The 19,718-nt window shown below is 46.9% G+C and overlaps 15 non-coding genes across 15 annotated transcripts; all 15 read left to right on the forward strand.

Moving 5' to 3' along the window:
• Nucleotides 1-394: 394 nt before the first annotated feature.
• trnas-aga (transfer RNA serine (anticodon AGA)) lies at nt 395-476 on the forward strand. Its single transcript has one exon. It is a non-coding gene; the product is annotated as a tRNA-Ser (tRNA).
• Nucleotides 477-2,504: 2,028 nt separating this feature from the next.
• On the forward strand, nt 2,505-2,586 carry trnas-aga (transfer RNA serine (anticodon AGA)). Its single transcript has one exon. It is a non-coding gene; the product is annotated as a tRNA-Ser (tRNA).
• Nucleotides 2,587-3,944: 1,358 nt separating this feature from the next.
• trnag-ucc (transfer RNA glycine (anticodon UCC)) lies at nt 3,945-4,016 on the forward strand. The gene has a single exon. It is a non-coding gene; the product is annotated as a tRNA-Gly (tRNA).
• A 575-nt stretch (nt 4,017-4,591) lies between these two features.
• trnas-aga (transfer RNA serine (anticodon AGA)) lies at nt 4,592-4,673 on the forward strand. The gene has a single exon. It is a non-coding gene; the product is annotated as a tRNA-Ser (tRNA).
• Nucleotides 4,674-6,031: 1,358 nt separating this feature from the next.
• Nucleotides 6,032-6,103, forward strand: trnag-ucc (transfer RNA glycine (anticodon UCC)). Its single transcript has one exon. It is a non-coding gene; the product is annotated as a tRNA-Gly (tRNA).
• A 575-nt stretch (nt 6,104-6,678) lies between these two features.
• On the forward strand, nt 6,679-6,760 carry trnas-aga (transfer RNA serine (anticodon AGA)). The gene has a single exon. It is a non-coding gene; the product is annotated as a tRNA-Ser (tRNA).
• A 1,365-nt stretch (nt 6,761-8,125) lies between these two features.
• On the forward strand, nt 8,126-8,197 carry trnag-ucc (transfer RNA glycine (anticodon UCC)). Its single transcript has one exon. It is a non-coding gene; the product is annotated as a tRNA-Gly (tRNA).
• A 575-nt stretch (nt 8,198-8,772) lies between these two features.
• trnas-gga (transfer RNA serine (anticodon GGA)) lies at nt 8,773-8,854 on the forward strand. Its single transcript has one exon. It is a non-coding gene; the product is annotated as a tRNA-Ser (tRNA).
• A 1,365-nt stretch (nt 8,855-10,219) lies between these two features.
• Nucleotides 10,220-10,291, forward strand: trnag-ucc (transfer RNA glycine (anticodon UCC)). The gene has a single exon. It is a non-coding gene; the product is annotated as a tRNA-Gly (tRNA).
• A 2,032-nt stretch (nt 10,292-12,323) lies between these two features.
• Nucleotides 12,324-12,395, forward strand: trnag-ucc (transfer RNA glycine (anticodon UCC)). The gene has a single exon. It is a non-coding gene; the product is annotated as a tRNA-Gly (tRNA).
• Nucleotides 12,396-14,427: 2,032 nt separating this feature from the next.
• On the forward strand, nt 14,428-14,499 carry trnag-ucc (transfer RNA glycine (anticodon UCC)). Its single transcript has one exon. It is a non-coding gene; the product is annotated as a tRNA-Gly (tRNA).
• Nucleotides 14,500-15,074: 575 nt separating this feature from the next.
• On the forward strand, nt 15,075-15,156 carry trnas-aga (transfer RNA serine (anticodon AGA)). Its single transcript has one exon. It is a non-coding gene; the product is annotated as a tRNA-Ser (tRNA).
• Nucleotides 15,157-16,537: 1,381 nt separating this feature from the next.
• On the forward strand, nt 16,538-16,609 carry trnag-ucc (transfer RNA glycine (anticodon UCC)). The gene has a single exon. It is a non-coding gene; the product is annotated as a tRNA-Gly (tRNA).
• Nucleotides 16,610-18,640: 2,031 nt separating this feature from the next.
• Nucleotides 18,641-18,712, forward strand: trnag-ucc (transfer RNA glycine (anticodon UCC)). The gene has a single exon. It is a non-coding gene; the product is annotated as a tRNA-Gly (tRNA).
• Nucleotides 18,713-19,287: 575 nt separating this feature from the next.
• trnas-aga (transfer RNA serine (anticodon AGA)) lies at nt 19,288-19,369 on the forward strand. Its single transcript has one exon. It is a non-coding gene; the product is annotated as a tRNA-Ser (tRNA).
• Nucleotides 19,370-19,718: the final 349 nt, after the last annotated feature.

Raw genomic sequence — 19,718 nt, forward strand, 5'->3', positions numbered from 1 at the left:
ACCTATACCTTCTTACATGAAACTGGGATTGGACACGTTACTTCTTCATAAAGACAGCCAGTCCCACTTTAAACGTTGTGCTGAATGTTTGGAATGAAGATAACATTTTACTAACCATGTACTGATCAGCTCTTTGCGGTGGCAAAATCATCAGCTGTGTGTGTTACTGTTCATGCAAACAAGCAAGCTAATGTCAGCCAGCTAGCTTCAACCGCAGCTGTGCTGCACCGATCTGACGCAACTGCAAAACCACAAGCTTTCGCACCAAAGCCATGCAGCTACCGCATTTACAATCCAGCGTGGCCGTTGTTGTGCACATCCTACTTGAAAGACGTGTGGCGTAGGACTTGGAAGACGTATGTCTTTCAAGTATGTAGTTCGACAGCCAAATGTGGTTGTTGTGGCCGAGCGGTCAAGGCGATGGACTAGAAATCCATTGGGGTCTCCCCGCACAGGTTCGAATCCTGTCGACAACGGTCAGCTGTTTTGCGGCAGTCCAGACGTTGATTTCAGAAGAAGCCACGGCATGGAGATCACCTGAGATGGTGCCAGGAGAAAGAGCCAGGCCTTTGCTTGTGAAAATAGAGCACGCAGAAGCAATGGACCCAGCTATGTCCTGACAAAATTAGGCACATATTCAGTAAACGTGGCATCCTTCAATCGGTCTATTAGCCACCCCAGACGTGCCCCTGTGTAGTCGTCCAGGATCCTGTCTGAGTACCGCCGCCGCAAGCCGATGACTGATGCGTCTGGCAAATGCTGATTGCTTTGCAAGAGGACTGGGATTGGGATTGGAGGGACAGCGCATTTCACCGGGAATGGGACAACAGCAGAAGTAGCTTCAAACATCAAACATTTCTGCATGAAAAGCACAAACAGTGGACACATTTCATTGTCTGGAACACTGCTTTTCACTTCAGCTCTTTGTATGTAATAACTTTGCTCTTCTCCACAGCTGGCTGACAGACACGCAAAAGCGCAAGCAAGAGTGGCCACAGACCCACTATGCCGGCCTTTGTACACTCTCTCCATCTAATGATAGAGAGGAAGGATGCATTCACTACTTCTAGCCTCCACTATTCAAATTCAGTATTTTCACAGTGTCCTAAAAGCTTCCTGAAAAGTCTTTACACTACTTCCAAAACGCTGCATCCAGAGTACAGTCAGGGACTGGAAGGAGAGAGTATATTTCCCCCATATGGACTTCTCTCTTCATTGGCTCCCTATTAAATCCCAAATAAAAATCCAAATACTTGCCCTCACACACAAGGTCCTGAATAATCACGACCACTTTTGTCTACAAGATCTCACAGTGCCATATCATCCCAACAGACTGCTTTGCTCTCAGACTGCTGGTTTCTGAGGGGATTTAAAAGTACAATGGAAGGAAGAGCCATCACTTTTCAGGCCCCTCTCTGTGGAACCAGCTCCCACTTTGTATTCGAGACACAGACACTTGTTCTCATTTTTTAATTAAGCGTAAAACCTTTTTGCCAAAGTCCAATAACTTGAAAGAGGAGCCAAAGACGTCCTCGTCCCAGATTCGTCCCAAGACAGATTCACACCTATTCGCACCTAGTCTGGTGTGACCTGAAGAACTCGTGTGACCATTGCCACTCTCAAGGTGCTAACAATCACGCAAGAGGTTAAATGCGTGAGAGGCCACACTTGAGTAGCAAAGAAGCTTTGCTGATGAGATTAAATGTGCAGTTGCATGAAAGCACTAGTCTTTTTAGTGATCTACCTTTTGACCAGTTTAGAACCTGACAAGCGTGTAATCACAATGCCCACCTTGTTAATTGTCCTGAAAAGCTGTATAAACCGCACAATGAATCAGTAATGTTGCAGTCTTTCACAGCGATGATGGTATAGTGGCGAGCATAGCTGCCTTCCAAGCGGTTGACCCGGGTTCGATTCCCGGCCATCGCAGTTCCCACTAGCAGTGCTGTTCAAGCATGTGGGCTGGGTACTCTTCTACACTAAAAACGTTCTCCGCTCCTTCTGCAAATGCTTACAATGTCAAGCCAGGTGCATTCTTCATCGGCCTCGCTGCTACCGTTTGCTGTGGAAAACCACTGTTCACACAGGCTTTGAGTTCTCATCACTTCATACCTATACCTTCTTACATGAAACTGGGATTGGACACGTTACTTCTTCATAAAGACAGCCAGTCCCACTTTAAACGTTGTGCTGAATGTTTGGAATGAAGATAACATTTTACTAACCATGTACTGATCAGCTCTTTGCGGTGGCAAAATCATCAGCTGTGTGTGTTACTGTTCATGCAAACAAGCAAGCCAATGTCAGCCAGCTAGCTTCAACCGCAGCTGTGCTGCACCGATCTGACGCAACTGCAAAACCACAAGCTTTCGCACCAAAGCCATGCAGCTACCGCATTTACAATCCAGCGTGGCCGTTGTTGTGCACATCCTACTTGAAAGACGTGTGGCGTAGGACTTGGAAGACGTATGTCTTTCAAGTATGTAGTTCGACAGCCAAATGTGGTTGTTGTGGCCGAGCGGTCAAGGCGATGGACTAGAAATCCATTGGGGTCTCCCCGCACAGGTTCGAATCCTGTCGACAACGGTCAGCTGTTTTGCGGCAGTCCAGACGTTGATTTGAGAAGAAGCCACGGCATGGAGATCACCTGAGATGGTGCCAGGAGAAAGAGCCAGGCCTTTGCTTGTGAAAATAGAGCACGCAGAAGCAATGGACCCAGCTATGTCCTGACAAAATTAGGCACATATTCAGTAAACGTGGCATCCTTCAATCGGTCTATTAGCCACCCCAGACGTGCCCCTGTGTAGTCGTCCAGGATCCTGTCTGAGTACCGCCGCCGCAAGCCGATGACTGATGCGTCTGGCAAATGCTGATTGCTTTGCAAGAGGACTGGGATTGGGATTGGAGGGACAGCGCATTTCACCGGGAATGGGACAACAGCAGAAGTAGCTTCAAACATTTCTGCATGAAAAGCACAAACAGTGGACACATTTCATTGTCTGGAACACTGCTTTTCACTTCAGCTCTTTGTATGTAATAACTTTGCTCTTCTCCACAGCTGGCTGACAGACACGCAAAAGCGCAAGCAAGAGTGGCCACAGACCCACTATGTCGGCCTTTGTACACTCTCTCCATCTAATGATAGAGAGGAAGGATGCATTCACTACTTCTAGCCTCCACTATTCAAATTCAGTATTTTCACAGTGTCCTAAAAGCTTCCTGAAAAGTCTTTACACTACTTCCAAAACGCTGCATCCAGAGTACAGTCAGGGACTGGAAGGAGAGAGTATATTTCCCCCATATGGACTTCTCTCTTCATTGGCTCCCTATTAAATCCCAAATAAAAATCCAAATACTTGCCCTCACACACAAGGTCTTGAATAATCACGACCACTTTTGTCTACAAGATCTCACAGTGCCATATCATCCCAACAGACTGCTGGTTTCTGAGGGGATTTAAAAGTACAATGGAAGGAAGAGCCATCACTTTTCAGGCCCCTCTCTGTGGAACCAGCTCCCACTTTGTATTCGAGACACAGACACTTGTTCTCATTTTTTAATTAAGCGTAAAACCTTTTTGCCAAAGTCCAATAACTTGAAAGAGGAGCCAAAGACGTCCTCGTCCCAGATTCGTCCCAAGACAGATTCACACCTATTCGCACCTAGTCTGGTGTGACCTGAAGAACTCGTGTGACCATTGCCACTCTCAAGGTGCTAACAATCACGCAAGAGGTTAAATGCGTGAGAGGCCACACTTGAGTAGCAAAGAAGCTTTGCTGATGAGATTAAATGTGCAGTTGCATGAAAGCACTAGTCTTTTTAGTGATCTACCTTTTGACCAGTTTAGAACCTGACAAGCGTGTAATCACAATGCCCACCTTGTTAATTGTCCTGAAAAGCTGTATAAACTGGACAATGAATCAGTAATGTTGCAGTCTTTCACAGCGATGGTGGTATAGTGGCGAGCATAGCTGCCTTCCAAGCAGTTGACCCGGGTTCGATTCCCGGCCATCGCAGTTCCCACTAGCAGTGCTGTTCAAGCATGTGGGCTGGGTGCTCTTTTACACTAAAAACGTTCTCCGCTCTTTCTGCAAATGCTTACAATGTCAAGCCAGGTGCATTCTTCATCGGCCTCGCTGCTACCGTTTGCTGTGGAAAACCACTGTTCACACAGGCTTTGAGTTCTCATCACTTCATACCTATACCTTCTTACATGAAACTGGGATTGGACACGTTACTTCTTCATAAAGACAGCCAGTCCCACTTTAAACGTTGTGCTGAATGTTTGGAATGAAGATAACATTTTACTAACCATGTACTGATCAGCTCTTTGCGGTGGCAAAATCATCAGCTGTGTGTGTTACTGTTCATGCAAACAAGCAAGCCAATGTCAGCCAGCTAGCTTCAACCGCAGCTGTGCTGCACCGATCTGACGCAACTGCAAAACCACAAGCTTTCGCACCAAAGCCATGCAGCTACCGCATTTACAATCCAGCGTGGCCGTTGTTGTGCACATCCTACTTGAAAGACGTGTGGCGTAGGACTTGGAAGACGTATGTCTTTCAAGTATGTAGTTCGACAGCCAAATGTGGTTGTTGTGGCCGAGCGGTCAAGGCGATGGACTAGAAATCCATTGGGGTCTCCCCGCACAGGTTCGAATCCTGTCGACAACGGTCAGCTGTTTTGCGGCAGTCCAGACGTTGATTTGAGAAGAAGCCACGGCATGGAGATCACCTGAGATGGTGCCAGGAGAAAGAGCCAGGCCTTTGCTTGTGAAAATAGAGCACGCAGAAGCAATGGACCCAGCTATGTCCTGACAAAATTAGGCACATATTCAGTAAACGTGGCATCCTTCAATCGGTCTATTAGCCACCCCAGACGTGCCCCTGTGTAGTCGTCCAGGATCCTGTCTGAGTACCGCCGCCGCAAGCCGATGACTGATGCGTCTGGCAAATGCTGATTGCTTTGCAAGAGGACTGGGATTGGGATTGGAGGGACAGCGCATTTCACCGGGAATGGGACAACAGCAGAAGTAGCTTCAAACATTTCTGCATGAAAAGCACAAACAGTGGACACATTTCATTGTCTGGAACACTGCTTTTCACTTCAGCTCTTTGTATGTAATAACTTTGCTCTTCTCCACAGCTGGCTGACAGACACGCAAAAGCGCAAGCAAGAGTGGCCACAGACCCACTATGTCGGCCTTTGTACACTCTCTCCATCTAATGATAGAGAGGAAGGATGCATTCACTACTTCTAGCCTCCACTATTCAAATTCAGTATTTTCACAGTGTCCTAAAAGCTTCCTGAAAAGTCTTTACACTACTTCCAAAACGCTGCATCCAGAGTACAGTCAGGGACTGGAAGGAGAGAGTATATTTCCCCCATATGGACTTCTCTCTTCATTGGCTCCCTATTAAATCCCAAATAAAAATCCAAATACTTGCCCTCACACACAAGGTCTTGAATAATCACGACCACTTTTGTCTACAAGATCTCACAGTGCCATATCATCCCAACAGACTGCTGGTTTCTGAGGGGATTTAAAAGTACAATGGAAGGAAGAGCCATCACTTTTCAGGCCCCTCTCTGTGGAACCAGCTCCCACTTTGTATTCGAGACACAGACACTTGTTCTCATTTTTTAATTAAGCGTAAAACCTTTTTGCCAAAGTCCAATAACTTGAAAGAGGAGCCAAAGACGTCCTCGTCCCAGATTCGTCCCAAGACAGATTCACACCTATTCGCACCTAGTCTGGTGTGACCTGAAGAACTCGTGTGACCATTGCCACTCTCAAGGTGCTAACAATCACGCAAGAGGTTAAATGCGTGAGAGGCCACACTTGAGTAGCAAAGAAGCTTTGCTGATGAGATTAAATGTGCAGTTGCATGAAAGCACTAGTCTTTTTAGTGATCTACCTTTTGACCAGTTTAGAACCTGACAAGCGTGTAATCACAATGCCCACCTTGTTAATTGTCCTGAAAAGCTGTATAAACTGGACAATGAATCAGTAATGTTGCAGTCTTTCACAGCGATGGTGGTATAGTGGCGAGCATAGCTGCCTTCCAAGCAGTTGACCCGGGTTCGATTCCCGGCCATCGCAGTTCCCACTAGCAGTGCTGTTCAAGCATGTGGGCTGGGTGCTCTTTTACACTAAAAACGTTCTCCGCTCTTTCTGCAAATGCTTACAATGTCAAGCCAGGTGCATTCTTCATCGGCCTCGCTGCTACCGTTTGCTGTGGAAAACCACTGTTCACACAGGCTTTGAGTTCTCATCACTTCATACCTATACCTTCTTACATGAAACTGGGATTGGACACGTTACTTCTTCATAAAGACAGCCAGTCCCACTTTAAACGTTGTGCTGAATGTTTGGAATGAAGATAACATTTTACTAACCATGTACTGATCAGCTCTTTGCGGTGGCAAAATCATCAGCTGTGTGTGTTACTGTTCATGCAAACAAGCAAGCCAATGTCAGCCAGCTAGCTTCAACCGCAGCTGTGCTGCACCGATCTGACGCAACTGCAAAACCACAAGCTTTCGCACCAAAGCCATGCAGCTACCGCATTTACAATCCAGCGTGGCCGTTGTTGTGCACATCCTACTTGAAAGACGTGTGGCGTAGGACTTGGAAGACGTATGTCTTTCAAGTATGTAGTTCGACAGCCAAATGTGGTTGTTGTGGCCGAGCGGTCAAGGCGATGGACTAGAAATCCATTGGGGTCTCCCCGCACAGGTTCGAATCCTGTCGACAACGGTCAGCTGTTTTGCGGCAGTCCAGACGTTGATTTGAGAAGAAGCCACGGCATGGAGATCACCTGAGATGGTGCCAGGAGAAAGAGCCAGGCCTTTGCTTGTGAAAATAGAGCACGCAGAAGCAATGGACCCAGCTATGTCCTGACAAAATTAGGCACATATTCAGTAAACGTGGCATCCTTCAATCGGTCTATTAGCCACCCCAGACGTGCCCCTGTGTAGTCGTCCAGGATCCTGTCTGAGTACCGCCGCCGCAAGCCGATGACTGATGCGTCTGGCAAATGCTGATTGCTTTGCAAGAGGACTGGGATTGCGATTGGAGGGACAGCGGATTTCACCGGGAATGGGACAACAGCAGAAATAGCTTCAAACATCAAACATTTCTGCATGAAAAGCACAAACAGTGGACACATTTCATTGTCTGGAACACTGCTTTTCACTTCAGCCCTTTGTATGTAATAACTTTGCTCTTCTCCACAGCTGGCTGACAGACACGCAAAAGCGCAAGCAAGAGTGGCCACAGACCCACTATGCCGGTCTTTGTACACTCTCTCCATCTAATGATAGAGAGGAAGGATGCATTCACTACTTCTAGCCTCCACTATTCAAATTCAGTATTTTCACAGTGTCCTAAAAGCTTCCTGAAAAGTCTTTACACTACTTCCAAAACGCTGCATCCAGAGTACAGTCAGGGACTGGAAGGAGAGAGTATATTTCCCCCATATGGACTTCTCTCTTCATTGGCTCCCTATTAAATCCCAAATAAAAATCCAAATACTTGCCCTCACACACAAGGTCTTGAATAATCACGACCACTTTTGTCTACAAGATCTCACAGTGCCATATCATCCCAACAGACTGCTGGTTTCTGAGGGGATTTAAAAGTACAATGGAAGGAAGAGCCATCACTTTTCAGGCCCCTCTCTGTGGAACCAGCTCCCACTTTGTATTCGAGACACAGACACTTGTTCTCATTTTTTAATTAAGCGTAAAACCTTTTTGCCAAAGTCCAATAACTTGAAAGAGGAGCCAAAGACGTCCTCGTCCCAGATTCGTCCCAAGACAGATTCACACCTATTCGCACCTAGTCTGGTGTGACCTGAAGAACTCGTGTGACCATTGCCACTCTCAAGGTGCTAACAATCACGCAAGAGGTTAAATGCGTGAGAGGCCACACTTGAGTAGCAAAGAAGCTTTGCTGATGAGATTAAATGTGCAGTTGCATGAAAGCACTAGTCTTTTTAGTGATCTACCTTTTGACCAGTTTAGAACCTGACAAGCGTGTAATCACAATGCCCACCTTGTTAATTGTCCTGAAAAGCTGTATAAACCGGACAATGAATCAGTAACGTTGCAGTCTTTCACAGCGATGGTGGTATAGTGGCGAGCATAGCTGCCTTCCAAGCAGTTGACCCGGGTTCGATTCCCGGCCATCGCAGTTCCCACTAGCAGTGCTGTTCAAGCATGTGGGCTGGGTGCTCTTTTACACTAAAAACGTTCTCCGCTCTTTCTGCAAATGCTTACAGTGTCAAGCCAGGTGCATTCTTCATCGGCCTCGCTGCTACCGTTTGCTGTGGAAAACCACTGTTCACACAGGCTTTGAGTTCTCATCACTTCATACCTATACCTTCTTACATGAAACTGGGATTGGACACGTTACTTCTTCATAAAGACAGCCAGTCCCACTTTAAACGTTGTGCTGAATGTTTGGAATGAAGATAACATTTTACTAACCATGTACTGATCAGCTCTTTGCGGTGGCAAAATCATCAGCTGTGTGTGTTACTGTTCATGCAAACAAGCAAGCTAATGTCAGCCAGCTAGCTTCAACCGCAGCTGCGCTGCACCGATCTGACGCAACTGCAAAACCACAAGCTTTCGCACCAAAGCCATGCAGCTACCGCATTTACAATCCAGAGTGGCCGTTGTTGTGCACATCCTACTTGAAAGACGTGTGGCGTAGGACTTGGAAGACGTATGTCTTTCAAGTATGTAGTTCGCCAGCCACATGTGGTTGTTGTGGCCGAGCGGTCAAGGCGATGGACTGGAAGTCCATTGGGGTCTCCCCGCACAGGTTCGAATCCTGTCGACAACGGTCAGCTGTTTTGCGGCAGTCCAGACGTTGATTTGAGAAGAAGCCACGGCATGGAGATCACCTGAGATGGTGCCAGGAGAAAGAGCCAGGCCTTTGCTTGTGAAAATAGAGCACGCAGAAGCAATGGACCCAGCTATGTCCTGACAAAATTAGGCACATATTCAGTAAACGTGGCATCCTTCAATCGGTCTATTAGCCACCCCAGACGTGCCCCTGTGTAGTCGTCCAGGATCCTGTCTGAGTACCGCCGCCGCAAGCCGATGACTGATGCGTCTGGCAAATGCTGATTGCTTTGCAAGAGGACTGGGATTGGGATTGGAGGGACAGCGGATTTCACCGGGAATGGGACAACAGCAGAAATAGCTTCAAACATCAAACATTTCTGCATGAAAAGCACAAACAGTGGACACATTTCATTGTCTGGAACACTGCTTTTCACTTCAGCCCTTTGTATGTAATAACTTTGCTCTTCTCCACAGCTGGCTGACAGACACGCAAAAGCGCAAGCAAGAGTGGCCACAGACCCACTATGCCGGTCTTTGTACACTCTCTCCATCTAATGATAGAGAGGAAGGATGCATTCACTACTTCTAGCCTCCACTATTCAAATTCAGTATTTTCACAGTGTCCTAAAAGCTTCCTGAAAAGTCTTTACACTACTTCCAAAACGCTGCATCCAGAGTACAGTCAGGGACTGGAAGGAGAGAGTATATTTCCCCCATATGGACTTCTCTCTTCATTGGCTCCCTATTAAATCCCAAATAAAAATCCAAATACTTGCCCTCACACACAAGGTCTTGAATAATCACGACCACTTTTGTCTACAAGATCTCACAGTGCCATATCATCCCAACAGACTGCTGGTTTCTGAGGGGATTTAAAAGTACAATGGAAGGAAGAGCCATCACTTTTCAGGCCCCTCTCTGTGGAACCAGCTCCCACTTTGTATTCGAGACACAGACACTTGTTCTCATTTTTTAATTAAGCGTAAAACCTTTTTGCCAAAGTCCAATAACTTGAAAGAGGAGCCAAAGACGTCCTCGTCCCAGATTCGTCCCAAGACAGATTCACACCTATTCGCACCTAGTCTGGTGTGACCTGAAGAACTCGTGTGACCATTGCCACTCTCAAGGTGCTAACAATCACGCAAGAGGTTAAATGCGTGAGAGGCCACACTTGAGTAGCAAAGAAGCTTTGCTGATGAGATTAAATGTGCAGTTGCATGAAAGCACTAGTCTTTTTAGTGATCTACCTTTTGACCAGTTTAGAACCTGACAAGCGTGTAATCACAATGCCCACCTTGTTAATTGTCCTGAAAAGCTGTATAAACCGGACAATGAATCAGTAATGTTGCAGTTTTTCACAGCGATGATGGTATAGTGGCGAGCATAGCTGCCTTCCAAGCAGTTGACCCGGGTTCGATTCCCGGCCATCGCAGTGCCCACTAGCAGTGCTGTTCAAGTATGTGGGCTGGGTGCTCTTTTACACTAAAAACGTTCTCCGCTCGTTCTGCAAATGCTTACAATGTCAAGCCAGGTGCATTCTTCATCAGCCTCGCTGCTACCGTTTGCTGTGGAAAACCACTGTTCACACAGGCTTTGAGTTCTCATCACTTCATACCTATACCTTCTTACATGAAACTGGGATTGGACACGTTACTTCTTCATAAAGACAGCCAGTCCCACTTTAAACGTTGTGCTGAATGTTTGGAATGAAGATAACATTTTACTAACCATGTACTCATCAGCTCTTTGCGGTGGCAAAATCATCAGCTGTGTGTGTTACTGTTCATGCAAACAAGCAAGCTAATGTCAGCCAGCTAGCTTCAACCGCAGCTGTGCTGCACCGATCTGACGCAACTGCAAAACCACAAGCTTTCGCACCAAAGCCATGCAGCTACCGCATTTACAATCCAGCGTGGCCGTTGTTGTGCACATCCTACTTGAAAGACGTGTGGCGTAGGACTTGGAAGACGTATGTCTTTCAAGTATGTAGTTCGACAGCCAAATATGGTTGTTGTGGCCGAGCGGTCAAGGCGATGGATTAGAAATCCATTGGGGTCTCCCCGCACAGGTTCGAATCCTGTCGACAACGGTCAGCTGTTTTGCGGCAGTCCAGACGTTGATTTGAGAAGAAGCCACGGCATGGAGATCACCTGAGATGGTGCCAGGAGAAAGAGCCAGGCCTTTGCTTGTGAAAATAGAGCACGCAGAAGCAATGGACCCAGCTATGTCCTGACAAAATTAGGCACATATTCAGTAAACGTGGCATCCTTCAATCGGTCTATTAGCCACCCCAGACGTGCCCCTGTGTAGTCGTCCAGGATCCTGTCTGAGTACCGCCGCCGCAAGCCGATGACTGATGCGTCTGGCAAATGCTGATTGCTTTGCAAGAGGACTGGGATTGGAGGGACAGCGGATTTCACCGGGAATGGGACAACAGCAGAAATAGCTTCAAACATCAAACATTTCTGCATGAAAAGCACAAACAGTGGACACATTTCATTGTCTGGAACACTGCTTTTCACTTCAGCTCTTTGTATGTAATAACTTTGCTCTTCTCCACAGCCGGCTGACAGACACGCAAAAGCGCAAGCAAGAGTGGCCACAGACCCACTATGCCGGCCTTTGTACACTCTCTCCATCTAATGATAGAGAGGAAGGATGCATTCACTACTTCTAGCCTCCACTATTCAAATTCAGTATTTTCACAGTGTCCTAAAAGCTTCCTGAAAAGTCTTTACACTACTTCCAAAACGCTGCATCCAGAGTACAGTCAGGGACTGGAAGGAGAGAGTATATTTCCCCCATATGGACTTCTCTCTTCATTGGCTCCCTATTAAATCCCAAATAAAAATCCAAATACTTGCCCTCACACACAAGGTCTTGAATAATCACGACCACTTTTGTCTACAAGATCTCACAGTGCCATATCATCCCAACAGACTGCTTTGCTCTCAGACTGCTGGTTTCTGAGGGGATTTAAAAGTACAATGGAAGGAAGAGCCATCACTTTTCAGGCCCCTCTCTGTGGAACCAGCTCCCACTTTGTATTCGAGACACAGACACTTGTTCTCATTTTTTAATTAAGCGTAAAACCTTTTTGCCAAAGTCCAATAACTTGAAAGAGGAGCCAAAGACGTCCTCGTCCCAGATTCGTCCCAAGACAGATTCACACCTATTCGCACCTAGTCTGGTGTGACCTGAAGAACTCGTGTGACCATTGCCACTCTCAAGGTGCTAACAATCACGCAAGAGGTTAAATGCGTGAGAGGCCACACTTGAGTAGCAAAGAAGCTTTGCTGATGAGATTAAATGTGCAGTTGCATGAAAGCACTAGTCTTTTTAGTGATCTACCTTTTGACCAGTTTAGAACCTGACAAGCGTGTAATCACAATGCCCACCTTGTTAATTGTCCTGAAAAGCTGTATAAACCGCACAATGAATCAGTAATGTTGCAGTCTTTCACAGCGATGATGGTATAGTGGCGAGCATAGCTGCCTTCCAAGCGGTTGACCCGGGTTCGATTCCCGGCCATCGCAGTTCCCACTAGCAGTGCTGTTCAAGCATGTGGGCTGGGTACTCTTCTACACTAAAAACGTTCTCCGCTCGTTCTGCAAATGCTTACAATGTCAAGCCAGTTGCATTCTTCATCGGCCTCGCTGCTACCGTTTGCTGTGGAAAACCACTGTTCACACAGGCTTTGAGTTCTCATCACTTCATACCTATACCTTCTTACATGAAACTGGGATTGGACACGTTACTTCTTCATAAAGACAGCCAGTCCCACTTTAAACGTTGTGCTGAATGTTTGGAATGAAGATAACATTTTACTAACCATGTACTCATCAGCTCTTTGCGGTGGCAAAATCATCAGCTGTGTGTGTTACTGTTCATGCAAACAAGCAAGCTAATGTCAGCCAGCTAGCTTCAACCGCAGCTGTGCTGCACCGATCTGACGCAACTGCAAAACCACAAGCTTTCGCACCAAAGCCATGCAGCTACCGCATTTACAATCCAGCGTGGCCGTTGTTGTGCACATCCTACTTGAAAGACGTGTGGCGTAGGACTTGGAAGACGTATGTCTTTCAAGTATGTAGTTCGACAGCCAAATATGGTTGTTGTGGCCGAGCGGTCAAGGCGATGGATTAGAAATCCATTGGGGTCTCCCCGCACAGGTTCGAATCCTGTCGACAACGGTCAGCTGTTTTGCAGCAGTCCAGACGTTGATTTGAGAAGAAGCCACGGCATGGAGATCACCTGAGATGGTGCCAGGAGAAAGAGCCAGGCCTTTGCTTGTGAAAATAGAGCACGCAGAAGCAATGGACCCAGCTATGTCCTGACAAAATTAGGCACATATTCAGTAAACGTGGCATCCTTCAATCGGTCTATTAGCCACCCCAGACGTGCCCCTGTGTAGTCGTCCAGGATCCTGTCTGAGTACCGCCGCCGCAAGCCGATGACTGATGCGTCTGGCAAATGCTGATTGCTTTGCAAGAGGACTGGGATTGGAGGGACAGCGGATTTCACCGGGAATGGGACAACAGCACAAATAGCTTCAAACATCAAACATTTCTGCATGAAAAGCACAAACAGTGGACACATTTCATTGTCTGGAACACTGCTTTTCACTTCAGCTCTTTGTATGTAATAACTTTGCTCTTCTCCACAGCCGGCTGACAGACACGCAAAAGCGCAAGCAAGAGTGGCCACAGACCCACTATGCCGGCCTTTGTACACTCTCTCCATCTAATGATAGAGAGGAAGGATGCATTCACTACTTCTAGCCTCCACTATTCAAATTCAGTATTTTCACAGTGTCCTAAAAGCTTCCTGAAAAGTCTTTACACTACTTCCAAAACGCTGCATCCAGAGTACAGTCAGGGACTGGAAGGAGAGAGTATATTTCCCCCATATGGACTTCTCTCTTCATTGGCTCCCTATTAAATCCCAAATAAAAATCCAAATACTTGCCCTCACACACAAGGTCTTGAATAATCACGACCACTTTTGTCTACAAGATCTCACAGTGCCATATCATCCCAACAGACTGCTTTGCTCTCAGACTGCTGGTTTCTGAGGGGATTTAAAAGTACAATGGAAGGAAGAGCCATCACTTTTCAGGCCCCTCTCTGTGGAACCAGCTCCCACTTTGTATTCGAGACACAGACACTTGTTCTCATTTTTTAATTAAGCGTAAAACCTTTTTGCCAAAGTCCAATAACTTGAAAGAGGAGCCAAAGACGTCCTCGTCCCAGATTCGTCCCAAGACAGATTCACACCTATTCGCACCTAGTCTGGTGTGACCTGAAGAACTCGTGTGACCATTGCCACTCTCAAGGTGCTAACAATCACGCAAGAGGTTAAATGCGTGAGAGGCCACACTTGAGTAGCAAAGAAGCTTTGCTGATGAGATTAAATGTGCAGTTGCATGAAAGCACTAGTCTTTTTAGTGATCTACCTTTTGACCAGTTTAGAACCTGACAAGCGTGTAATCACAATGCCCACCTTGTTAATTGTCCTGAAAAGCTGTATAAACCGCACAATGAATCAGTAATGTTGCAGTCTTTCACAGCGATGATGGTATAGTGGCGAGCATAGCTGCCTTCCAAGCGGTTGACCCGGGTTCGATTCCCGGCCATCGCAGTGCCCACTAGCAGTGCTGTTCAAGCATGTGGGCTGGGTGCTCTTCTACACTAAAAACGTTCTCCGCTCGTTCTGCAAATGCTTACAATGTCAAGCCAGGTGCATTCTTCATCGGCCTCGCTGCTACCGTTTGCTGTGGAAAACCACTGTTCACACAGGCTTTGAGTTCTCATCACTTCATACCTATACCTTCTTACATGAAACTGGGATTGGACACGTTACTTCTTCATAAAGACAGCCAGTCCCACTTTAAACGTTGTGCTGAATGTTTGGAATGAAGATAACATTTTACTAACCATGTACTCATCAGCTCTTTGCGGTGGCAAAATCATCAGCTGTGTGTGTTACTGTTCATGCAAACAAGCAAGCTAATGTCAGCCAGCTAGCTTCAACCGCAGCTGTGCTGCACCGATCTGACGCAACCGCAAAACCACAAGCTTTCGCACCAAAGCCATGCAGCTACCGCATTTACAATCCAGCGTGGCCGTTGTTGTGCACATCCTACTTGAAAGACGTGTGGCGTAGGACTTGGAAGACGTATGTCTTTCAAGTATGTAGTTCGACAGCCAAATGTGGTTGTTGTGGCCGAGCGGTCAAGGCGATGGACTAGAAATCCATTGGGGTCTCCCCGCACAGGTTCGAATCCTGTCGACAACGGTCAGCTGTTTTGCGGCAGTCCAGACGTTGATTTGAGAAGAAGCCACGGCATGGAGATCACCTGAGATGGTGCCAGGAGAAAGAGCCAGGCCTTTGCTTGTGAAAATAGAGCACGCAGAAGCAATGGACCCAGCTATGTCCTGACAAAATTAGGCACATATTCAGTAAACGTGGCATCCTTCAATCGGTCTATTAGCCACCCCAGACGTGCCCCTGTGTAGTCGTCCAGGATCCTGTCTGAGTACCGCCGCCGCAAGCCGATGACTGATGCGTCTGGCAAATGCTGATTGCTTTGCAAGAGGACTGGGATTGGGATTGGAGGGACAGCGGATTTCACCGGGAATGGGACAACAGCAGAAATAGCTTCAAACATCAAACATTTCTGCATGAAAAGCACAAACAGTGGACACATTTCATTGTCTGGAACACTGCTTTTCACTTCAGCTCTTTGTATGTAATAACTTTGCTCTTCTCCACAGCTGGCTGACAGACACGCAAAAGCGCAAGCAAGAGTGGCCACAGACCCACTATGCCGGCCTTTGTACACTCTCTCCATCTAATGATAGAGAGGAAGGATGCATTCACTACTTCTAGCCTCCACTATTCAAATTCAGTATTTTCACAGTGTCCTAAAAGCTTCCTGAAAAGTCTTTACACTACTTCCAAAACGCTGCATCCAGAGTACAGTCAGGGACTGGAAGGAGAGAGTATATTTCCCCCATATGGACTTCTCTCTTCATTGGCTCCCTATTAAATCCCAAATAAAAATCCAAATACTTGCCCTCACACACAAGGTCTTGAATAATCACGACCACTTTTGTCTACAAGATCTCACAGTGCCATATCATCCCAACAGACTGCTTTGCTCTCAGACTGCTGGTTTCTGAGGGGATTTAAAAGTACAATGGAAGGAAGAGCCATCACTTTTCAGGCCCCTCTCTGTGGAACCAGCTCCCACTTTGTATTCGAGACACAGACACTTGTTCTCATTTTTTAATTAAGCGTAAAACCTTTTTGCCAAAGTCCAATAACTTGAAAGAGGAGCCAAAGACGTCCTCGTCCCAGATTCGTCCCAAGACAGATTCACACCTATTCGCACCTAGTCTGGTGTGACCTGAAGAACTCGTGTGACCATTGCCACTCTCAAGGTGCTAACAATCACGCAAGAGGTTAAATGCGTGAGAGGCCACACTTGAGTAGCAAAGAAGCTTTGCTGATGAGATTAAATGTGCAGTTGCATGAAAGCACTAGTCTTTTTAGTGATCTACCTTTTGACCAGTTTAGAACCTGACAAGCGTGTAATCACAATGCCCACCTTGTTAATTGTCCTGAAAAGCTGTATAAACCGGACAATGAATCAGTAATGTTGCAGTCTTTCACAGCGATGGTGGTACAGTGGCGAGCATAGCTGCCTTCCAAGCAGTTGACCCGGGTTCGATTCCCGGCCATCGCAGTGCCCACTAGCAGTGCTGTTCAAGCATGTGGGCTGCGTGCTCTTTTACACTAAAAACGTTCTCCGCTCGTTCTGCAAATGCTTACAATGTCAAGCCAGGTGCATTCTTCATCAGCCTCGCTGCTACCGTTTGCTGTGGAAAACCACTGTTCACACAGGCTTTGAGTTCTCATCACTTCATACCTATACCTTCTTACATGAAACTGGGATTGGACACGCTACTTCTTCATAAAGACAGCCAGTCCCACTTTAAACGTTGTGCTGAATGTTTGGAATGAAGATAACATTTTACTAACCATGTACTCATCAGCTCTTTGCGGTGGCAAAATCATCAGCTGTGTGTGTTACTGTTCATGCAAACAAGCAAGCTAATGTCAGCCAGCTAGCTTCAACCGCAGCTGTGCTGCACCGATCTGACGCAACTGCAAAACCACAAGCTTTCGCACCAAAGCCATGCAGCTACCGCATTTACAATCCAGCGTGGCCGTTGTTGTGCACATCCTACTTGAAAGACGTGTGGCGTAGGACTTGGAAGACGTATGTCTTTCAAGTATGTAGTTCGACAGCCAAATATGGTTGTTGTGGCCGAGCGGTCAAGGCGATGGATTAGAAATCCATTGGGGTCTCCCCGCACAGGTTCGAATCCTGTCGACAACGGTCAGCTGTTTTGCGGCAGTCCAGACGTTGATTTGAGAAGAAGCCACGGCATGGAGATCACCTGAGATGGTGCCAGGAGAAAGAGCCAGGCCTTTGCTTGTGAAAATAGAGCACGCAGAAGCAATGGACCCAGCTATGTCCTGACAAAATTAGGCACATATTCAGTAAACGTGGCATCCTTCAATCGGTCTATTAGCCACCCCAGACGTGCCCCTGTGTAGTCGTCCAGGATCCTGTCTGAGTACCGCCGCCGCAAGCCGATGACTGATGCGTCTGGCAAATGCTGATTGCTTTGCAAGAGGACTGGGATTGGAGGGACAGCGGATTTCACCGGGAATGGGACAACAGCAGAAATAGCTTCAAACATCAAACATTTCTGCATGAAAAGCACAAACAGTGGACACATTTCATTGTCTGGAACACTGCTTTTCACTTCAGCTCTTTGTATGTAATAACTTTGCTCTTCTCCACAGCTGACTGACAGACACGCAAAAGCGCAAGCAAGAGTGGCCACAGACCCACTATGCCGGCCTTTGTACACTCTCTCCATCTAATGATAGAGAGGAAGGATGCATTCACTACTTCTAGCCTCCACTATTCAAATTCAGTATTTTCACAGTGTCCTAAAAGCTTCCTGAAAAGTCTTTACACTACTTCCAAAACGCTGCATCCAGAGTACAGTCAGGGACTGGAAGGAGAGAGTATATTTCCCCCATATGGACTTCTCTCTTCATTGGCTCCCTATTAAATCCCAAATAAAAATCCAAATACTTGCCCTCACACACAAGGTCTTGAATAATCACGCCACTTTTGTCTACAAGATCTCACAGTGCCATATCATCCCAACAGACTGCTTTGCTCTCAGACTGCTGGTTTCTGAGGGGATTTAAAAGTACAATGGAAGGAAGAGCCATCACTTTTCAGGCCCCTCTCTGTGGAACCAGCTCCCACTTTGTATTCGAGACACAGACACTTGTTCTCATTTTTTAATTAAGCGTAAAACCTTTTTGCCAAAGTCCAATAACTTGAAAGAGGAGCCAAAGACGTCCTCGTCCCAGATTCGTCCCAAGACAGATTCACACCTATTCGCACCTAGTCTGGTGTGACCTGAAGAACTCGTGTGACCATTGCCACTCTCAAGGTGCTAACAATCACGCAAGAGGTTAAATGCGTGAGAGGCCACACTTGAGTAGCAAAGAAGCTTTGCTGATGAGATTAAATGTGCAGTTGCATGAAAGCACTAGTCTTTTTAGTGATCTACCTTTTGACCAGTTTAGAACCTGACAAGCGTGTAATCACAATGCCCACCTTGTTAATTGTCCTGAAAAGCTGTATAAACCGGACAATGAATCAGTAACGTTGCAGTCTTTCACAGCGATGGTGGTATAGTGGCGAGCATAGCTGCCTTCCAAGCAGTTGACCCGGGTTCCATTCCCGGCCATCGCAGTTCCCACTAGCAGTGCTGTTCAAGCATGTGGGCTGGGTGCTCTTTTACACTAAAAACGTTCTCCGCTCTTTCTGCAAATGCTTACAATGTCAAGCCAGGTGCATTCTTCATCGGCCTCGCTGCTACCGTTTGCTGTGGAAAACCACTGTTCACACAGGCTTTGAGTTCTCATCACTTCATACCTATACCTTCTTACATGAAACTGGGATTGGACACGTTACTTCTTCATAAAGACAGCCAGTCCCACTTTAAACGTTGTGCTGAATGTTTGGAATGAAGATAACATTTTACTAACCATGTACTCATCAGCTCTTTGCGGTGGCAAAATCATCAGCTGTGTGTGTTACTGTTCATGCAAACAAGCAAGCCAATGTCAGCCAGCTAGCTTCAACCGCAGCTGTGCTGCACCGATCTGACGCAACTGCAAAACCACAAGCTTTCGCACCAAAGCCATGCAGCTACCGCATTTACAATCCAGCGTGGCCGTTGTTGTGCACATCCTACTTGAAAGACGTGTGGCGTAGGACTTGGAAGACGTATGTCTTTCAAGTATGTAGTTCGACAGCCAAATGTGGTTGTTGTGGCCGAGCGGTCAAGGCGATGGACTAGAAATCCATTGGGGTCTCCCCGCACAGGTTCGAATCCTGTCGACAACGGTCAGCTGTTTTGCGGCAGTCCAGACGTTGATTTGAGAAGAAGCCACGGCATGGAGATCACCTGAGATGGTGCCAGGAGAAAGAGCCAGGCCTTTGCTTGTGAAAATAGAGCACGCAGAAGCAATGGACCCAGCTATGTCCTTACAAAATTAGGCACATATTCAGTAAACGTGGCATCCTTCAATCGGTCTATTAGCCACCCCAGACGTGCCCCTGTGTAGTCGTCCAGGATCCTGTCTGAGTACCGCCGCCGCAAGCCGATGACTGATGCGTCTGGCAAATGCTGATTGCTTTGCAAGAGGACTGGGATTGGGATTGGAGGGACAGCGGATTTCACCGGGAATGGGAC

The sequence above is a fragment of the Pelmatolapia mariae genome, linkage group LG9, assembly GCF_036321145.2.
Source record: "Pelmatolapia mariae isolate MD_Pm_ZW linkage group LG9, Pm_UMD_F_2, whole genome shotgun sequence".
NCBI classification, from domain to species: Eukaryota; Metazoa; Chordata; class Actinopteri; order Cichliformes; family Cichlidae; genus Pelmatolapia; species Pelmatolapia mariae.